The 6253-nt window shown below is 45.9% G+C and overlaps 1 long non-coding RNA gene across 1 annotated transcript; it reads right to left on the bottom strand.

Moving 5' to 3' along the window:
- Positions 1–1263: 1263 nt before the first annotated feature.
- On the bottom strand, positions 1264–2754 carry LOC311239655. The gene is made up of 3 exons (XR_014620444.1): positions 2626–2754; positions 1535–1895; positions 1264–1323 (listed from the first exon to the last, which is right to left on the bottom strand). It is a non-coding gene; the product is annotated as an uncharacterized lncRNA (long non-coding RNA).
- Between the last annotated feature and the right edge of the window lie 3499 nt (positions 2755–6253).

Below are 6253 nucleotides of genomic sequence, written 5' to 3'. Positions count from 1 at the left end.
TGCATAGTAGTAAACGTAGTAGAAAAGACTCACACACATCCCAAGTATAGTCACGGGTGCTCGACTCAAATAGATATGTAAAGTTGTGGAAAAAAAAGTCAGCACACCGTCTGCCGTGTTCCCAAGTTTAATATACTATAACACAACGTTTCGGCCTGTGGCCTTTGTCAAGTCAAATAATTGATGGCAATGAAAACCTGACTTGTGTACTGTAAAACCCAATACAAATATTGTTTAAAATAAAAAAACAAGAGCAAGACGCTTAACCCCTAACTGCTCCCGATGAGCAGGTTGGCACCTTGCGTGGTCGCCTCTGCCGTCGGTGTGTGAATGTGGAGGAACAAAAATTGTAAAGCGCTTTGGATAAAAGCTGCTATATAAATGCACCATTTACGATTTAATGTATATATTCATTATGACGTTAGATCATTCTTGGTATAAAAGTAGTGATGCACGATATATCGGCCGATATATCGTCGACACACTTCTTACATGTTTTGGCCTTAAATATTTTTAAAATATCAGTCATTTCTGAAAATAAGTTACAAAAGTAAAAAAATTATGCGTTTTGGAAAATAGCTCTTTATTTGATTATCATAAAAAAGTGTTTTCTATACAGAGATATCGACATCGGTAAATATCGGTATCGGCCAGAACAGCAATATTAATATCGGTTATCGGTATCGGCCACAATTTTCACATCGGTGCATCACTATATAAAAGGCATCCATTATAGATCCAGTATAACAGTATGGAGTAGGGATGCACCGATCCGATATTGATATCGGATATCGGCCCCGAAAATAGCTAGATCGGGTATCGGAGACACTTTAAATATATATATTTGTATTGTTTTTTATATGTTTATATTTAATTTAATAATAAATAACAATTCAGTACATTTATATCTATGTCAAGCCTGATGTTGCCTTGCACAAAAGAATGATCCCAGTCTCTTCCACACAGTGAGGCATACAGTTTATTAATTGAACAATGGGTATCGGATCGGTACTCGGTATCGGCCGATACCCAAAGCCCAGGTATATCGGTATCAGTATCGGGACTGAAAGAGTCTGATCGGTGCATCCCTATAGTATGGAGTACCTGGCTAATGAATGTCCCGGGCTCATCCTGAACACAGCCCAGGTGGAACCCGAACCCGGTCTCCTCTCGGTCCAGGACACAGAGTCGGGGACAGGGGAGGGAGACGTCCTCTCTGCCTCCGTGTCCGTTCTGGTCGTCCAGGCGGCGGGACGCGGTCTTTACCCCGTCGTCCTTCTTTGGCAGGTAGACCTCATGGAACAACAGTGGAGATATGCCCAGCTATACAAGAGGAAGACAGGCGATCAGAGATGAGTTAGACATGTCCTGTTACTTAAACTACTACAGTAGGTAGAGATGTAATGTTATATAATATATTAGACATGTAATGTTATAATACTACAGTATGTTAGAGATGTAATGTTATACAATATATTAGAGATGTAATGTTATAAACAGGGCTACCGTGGACAGGGTGAGCAGCTTCAAGTACCTGGGGGTCCACATCTCAGAGGACCTGACATGGACAACACACATAGACGATAGCGGCATGGTGGTGTAGTGGTTAACACTGTCGCCTCACAGCAAGAAGGTCCAGGGTTCGATTCCCGCTTGGGGACCAGGTTTCCATGATGCCAGTTACCCAGGTGGGGTATCTCCCGGGCCTTTCTGTGTGGAGTTTGCATGTTTGCATGTGCTCGCAAGGGTTTCCCCCCCGATAAGATAAACCCAATGGAAAAACATGCACAACAACAGATCGCTAACGCTGTGGCGTCCTTGACGAAGACGGACAGGAGCACTTGGATTGGTCCCCTGGCGCGGCTCACGTTGACGCCCGTCTGCTCCCGGCTGCCCTTGGGGGGGAAGGACGATGGGATGGGTTAATCGCAGATACGAATTGCATGCATGCATTGCATGTGTGCCGATTGATGACCTCTGAGCAGGTCCTAAATTATTATTATTATTATTATTAGACTCAGTCGTAAAGAAGGTGAAGCAGCGCCTCTACCACCTGAGACATTTAAGGAAGTATGTATGTATATACACTCTTTTTCTGGACACTTTTTGTAGCACAAACAGTACTGTATTTGCAAATCTGGTATGTCATAAATGTATAGATGTAGCAGTACTGTCTATCTGTATGTCGTGTATGTCATATATGTTATGATGAATTGAAAATGGGGGACCCTGATGTAAACAAGACGAAAGTCTTTCTCTGGTCTGTGTATTGTTGAGCTGTACTGTACTGTACCCATTCTGCAATCTGTTAATAAACTTTTCAATCAATCAATCAATCAATGGGTACAGTACAGTACAGCTCAATACACAATTGTTAAGGGGATGCAGCCCAGAGAAATACTTTCGTCTTGTTTACAGGGTCCCCCATTTTCAATTCATTCATCAGTCTTTCTCAGGTCTGCATCCTCTTAACAATTGTATGTATTGAGCTGTACTGTACTGTACCCATTCTGCAATCTGTTAATACACTTTTCAATCAATCAATCAATCAATCAATCAATCAATCAATCAATCAATCAATCTTGTACGAGGTGTTGCACCGCCACTCGGGACAATAAAACGGACCGGTCGCGAAGTCACTCCAGAAACTTGCAGAAACGATGCTTGCACTTCAACGTGATCGGGTCCCGATATGCATAACTACACAAAGGACAAGCCGCAGGGGTGTCCAAAGATGCCCCCATTTTGTCTACGTCTGTTCAGTGTTTATTATTATTATTTTTTGGTTCCTTTCCGCCGCTCCAAATCACGTGACCCAAATCAGCCAATGCCCGCAGTGCAACACTCCAATTCAGCCATTGGGTGGGACGGTCACGTGACCCAAATCAGCCAATGGAAGCGAGTGTCCTCAGCCTGCGGTATCCTCAGCCTGCGGCTGTCCTCACCCTGCTGGAGACGTGGTTCTGCAGGTGGAAGCATCTCATGTGGAGTACATTGTTCTGAAAGGAGCTTAGGCCAAATAAGTCTAAATGAAGCATGGGAACCACAAACATTACATGTATACTAATGTGCAAAGGAGCATAACATACCAAAATATGACCTAATATATCCACACTTTTAATGCTGTACCAGTGCAAAGGTGAATGGTAAACCCACCTAAACTCAGTTTACCATAATAACATATTATAGTACGTATTATCAGATTGATGCAAGTGCATACAAATATATAAATAATAGAAAATATACTATAGTATTCTGAAAAAAATCTATGTTTTATACATGTGTAGCATCCTGAATATTCTGCTAATTATTCAGAAGTGCTGACTTAACCTGTTACTTTCCCCTGTGTGCACAAAGATGTGATAAACAGTGTTCCTTTTTTATATCTCGCCCGGACTAATGATGTGAGGTGCTCTTCTTCCTCCGGCTTCGATATGGACCATTAACATGACATTGAAGCATCTTTCTTCCTGCCTTGAGTGTCCTATAGTGGGACCAGTTTGCGGTCGCCAGCAGGGGGCAGTGGTGGCAGGCGGAGCGGAGGAGAAAGGAGCAGCGAGTGAGAGATGATTACCTGGAGGGCGGAACAGAAGGAAGTCCTCTTCGACAGTGAACTCGGACGTGAGCGGACGTGAACGGGCGTGTGCTCTCGACGAGCCCCGTTGAAGAGTCCCGTTGAAGAGCCCCGTTGAAGAGCAACGGGAGATAACAAGTACTTTGCTATAACACGGGTTATCCTAGAAGTACAAGCGATAGAGAAGTGTGTGAGTAAGCGATACGGAAAGAAGAACCAACGTCAGTAGATAACGTGTTATCCTAGAAGTGTAAGCGGTGTATTAGCTTGCTGCTAACGGCTATAGTGACTCGAGTATACCACAAGGCGAGCGCATACAGCCACGTTGCGTTAGCAGTACAGGCGATAGCAGGAGGGTTCACTAAGACCCACAGTTTAGCTGTGTTTAAAGTAGCCAACAGTTTAGAGCGCGCCAGCCTAGTCAGCAGCCCCGCAGTGGACATCTCGTCGACGCAGCCGAGGACACCTCTTCTTCCAGCAGAGGTCGCCACAACACAGCACGCTCCTTCAGTTCAGCCACTGCCCCTGCTGCCTACCCCAGCCCGCTGGCTGTGCTCGCGGGATCGCCCGACGGCCATCTTGTCACCCGGACGAGGGGTGGTGAGAGTGGACCCGCCATCTTGGTTAAGTACAGCGGTACTTCGTGTGCCAAAACAGTATTCATTTGAAGTGAACGCTAACGACCAGCGTCTAGGGGTACCCCAACCATTATAAGCCGGCTTTAGCTTAGGTTTTTATTTGGTAACGTGGGCCCACATGTAACTTATTTGTGTATTGTGATAACTGTGTGACGTTCTTGAATTCCCATTGAACTCCTTGACATGTGCCTGGGTCTTCCCCTAATCCAAGCGGGGCTTTTGAAGTAATGTATTGAGCACTAGGTGCCTATGTTGGGAATAGCGTTCCCATATAATGTGAGTGAGAGCACCCGGTGCCTAATGTGATTATATGCCATATGAACCACATAAAGTATAAACTGTAATTGCTAATTGACCAGGCTTACATAAAGGAGACGTAGATGGGAGCACGGTGTGTGTGTCTATTTCTGACCTCTCTTCAGACCGGGGCCCACAGTTCACGTCCGAGCTCTGGAACACGGTCGCCAAGAGCCTGGGCGTGAAGCTACACCGGACTACGTCATACCACCCGCAGGCCAATGGGTTATGCGAGCGATTTCAGCGCTCAATGAAAGCAGCACTTCGGGCCAGCCTTACTGACAGCGGCTGGGTCGACCGGCTCCCGTGGGTCATGCTTGGTCTCAGGACGGCCCCCAAGGAAGACCTTCAGACCTCCTCGGCTGAGCTGGTTTACGGTCAGCCTCTGCGGGTGCCAGGGGATTTCATCCCTAACATTACTGCCCCCTGGTGTGCAGCCCAGCAGCGGACAGCACTTCTGGAGAAGGCTAAGGTATTCACGCCGGTCCCCACCTCACAGCACGGCCTTCCCCGGTCGCACGTCCCTACAAGTCTGCAGTCAGCGGAATATGTTTTCATCCGTCACGATGCCCACCGGGACCCCTTGAAACCTCCATACGACGGTCCGTTCCGTATCCAGGAGGCTGGAGACAAGTACTTTGTTGACATGGGCGGGAAGCTGGAACACATTTCCATAGACCGCCTTAAACCGGCTCATGTGGACTTGGGCAAACCTGTTGGACTGGCCCAGCCCCCACGGCGGGGACGACCCCCTACCTTGCCCCGTCTTCCGAGTAAGGCCCGCGAGACCCCCTCGCCACCTATCCTGTGCCCGAGTGGCCGTAGGGCCCTTAAGGTTTTCCCTACAGCGGCGCCGGCCGCTACAGGGGTCAGGCGGAGCCGTTATGGCAGGGTTCTCCGCCCTCCTGTTCATTGACTTCTTTTGTTATGATGAATTCTGGGGGGACGTATGTAGTGGGTGCTATGGACATAATTCACCATTAGATTGTTTTGATGTATTGATGGGGCACTGTCACTTTAATGGGGTTGGGCTTAGAGAAGACGCGCTGGTGGAATGTCATTCATAAAAGGTTTTGGTGACGAGGAGCTGTCAGAGTTTAGCACGGCATAGATCTGACAGCTGTCACTTGTGCTAAGAAGATAATAAATTACACACTACTTGGTGTTGTCGCAAGATAGAAATTGTGCGTCTCTCCTTTCCGACGATTTCTACACTATAGTGTTTTTGAGTATGGAGCAGTTTGTGATCGGATCAATGAGCGTTTACGAACGCCACAGACAGAAGATCCCAGGAAGAACTCTGTTGTGATTTAATTATTCTCACATTTTAGTGTGAATTTGGAGGCATACAGGACCCTGATGTAAACAAGGCAAACGTCTTTCTCTGGTCTGCATCCCCTTAACAATTGTGTGTATTGACTGTAGTGTACCCATTCTGCAATGTTAATACAATTCTTTATTCTCTGCACTATTTTACTCTGTCTATTTTATCTTACTATTTTTATTATTGTCTATTTAAAACTTTAAAAAAGGGGTGAAACGATACAGCATTCACTTTACGGCCTATAGGGATATTTTATTTCAATGATGCAGGCATCAGACACCATCCCATCTGGAGAGCCACGAGCAGGCCGCTGTCAGAATAGAATAGAATAGAATAGATCTTATATGTGACAAATAAAACAAAACTTGAATTCATTATATCGATGATATTTATAAATATCTGCAGAAGGACAGCCCTTCT

This window comes from Notolepis coatsorum (genome assembly GCF_963971535.1).
Source record: "Notolepis coatsorum genome assembly, chromosome: 13".
In the NCBI taxonomy this organism is placed as follows: Eukaryota; Metazoa; Chordata; class Actinopteri; order Aulopiformes; family Paralepididae; genus Notolepis; species Notolepis coatsorum.
The sequence above is the reverse complement of the archived record's forward strand: the minus strand, read 5'-3'. Positions and strand labels throughout refer to the sequence as shown.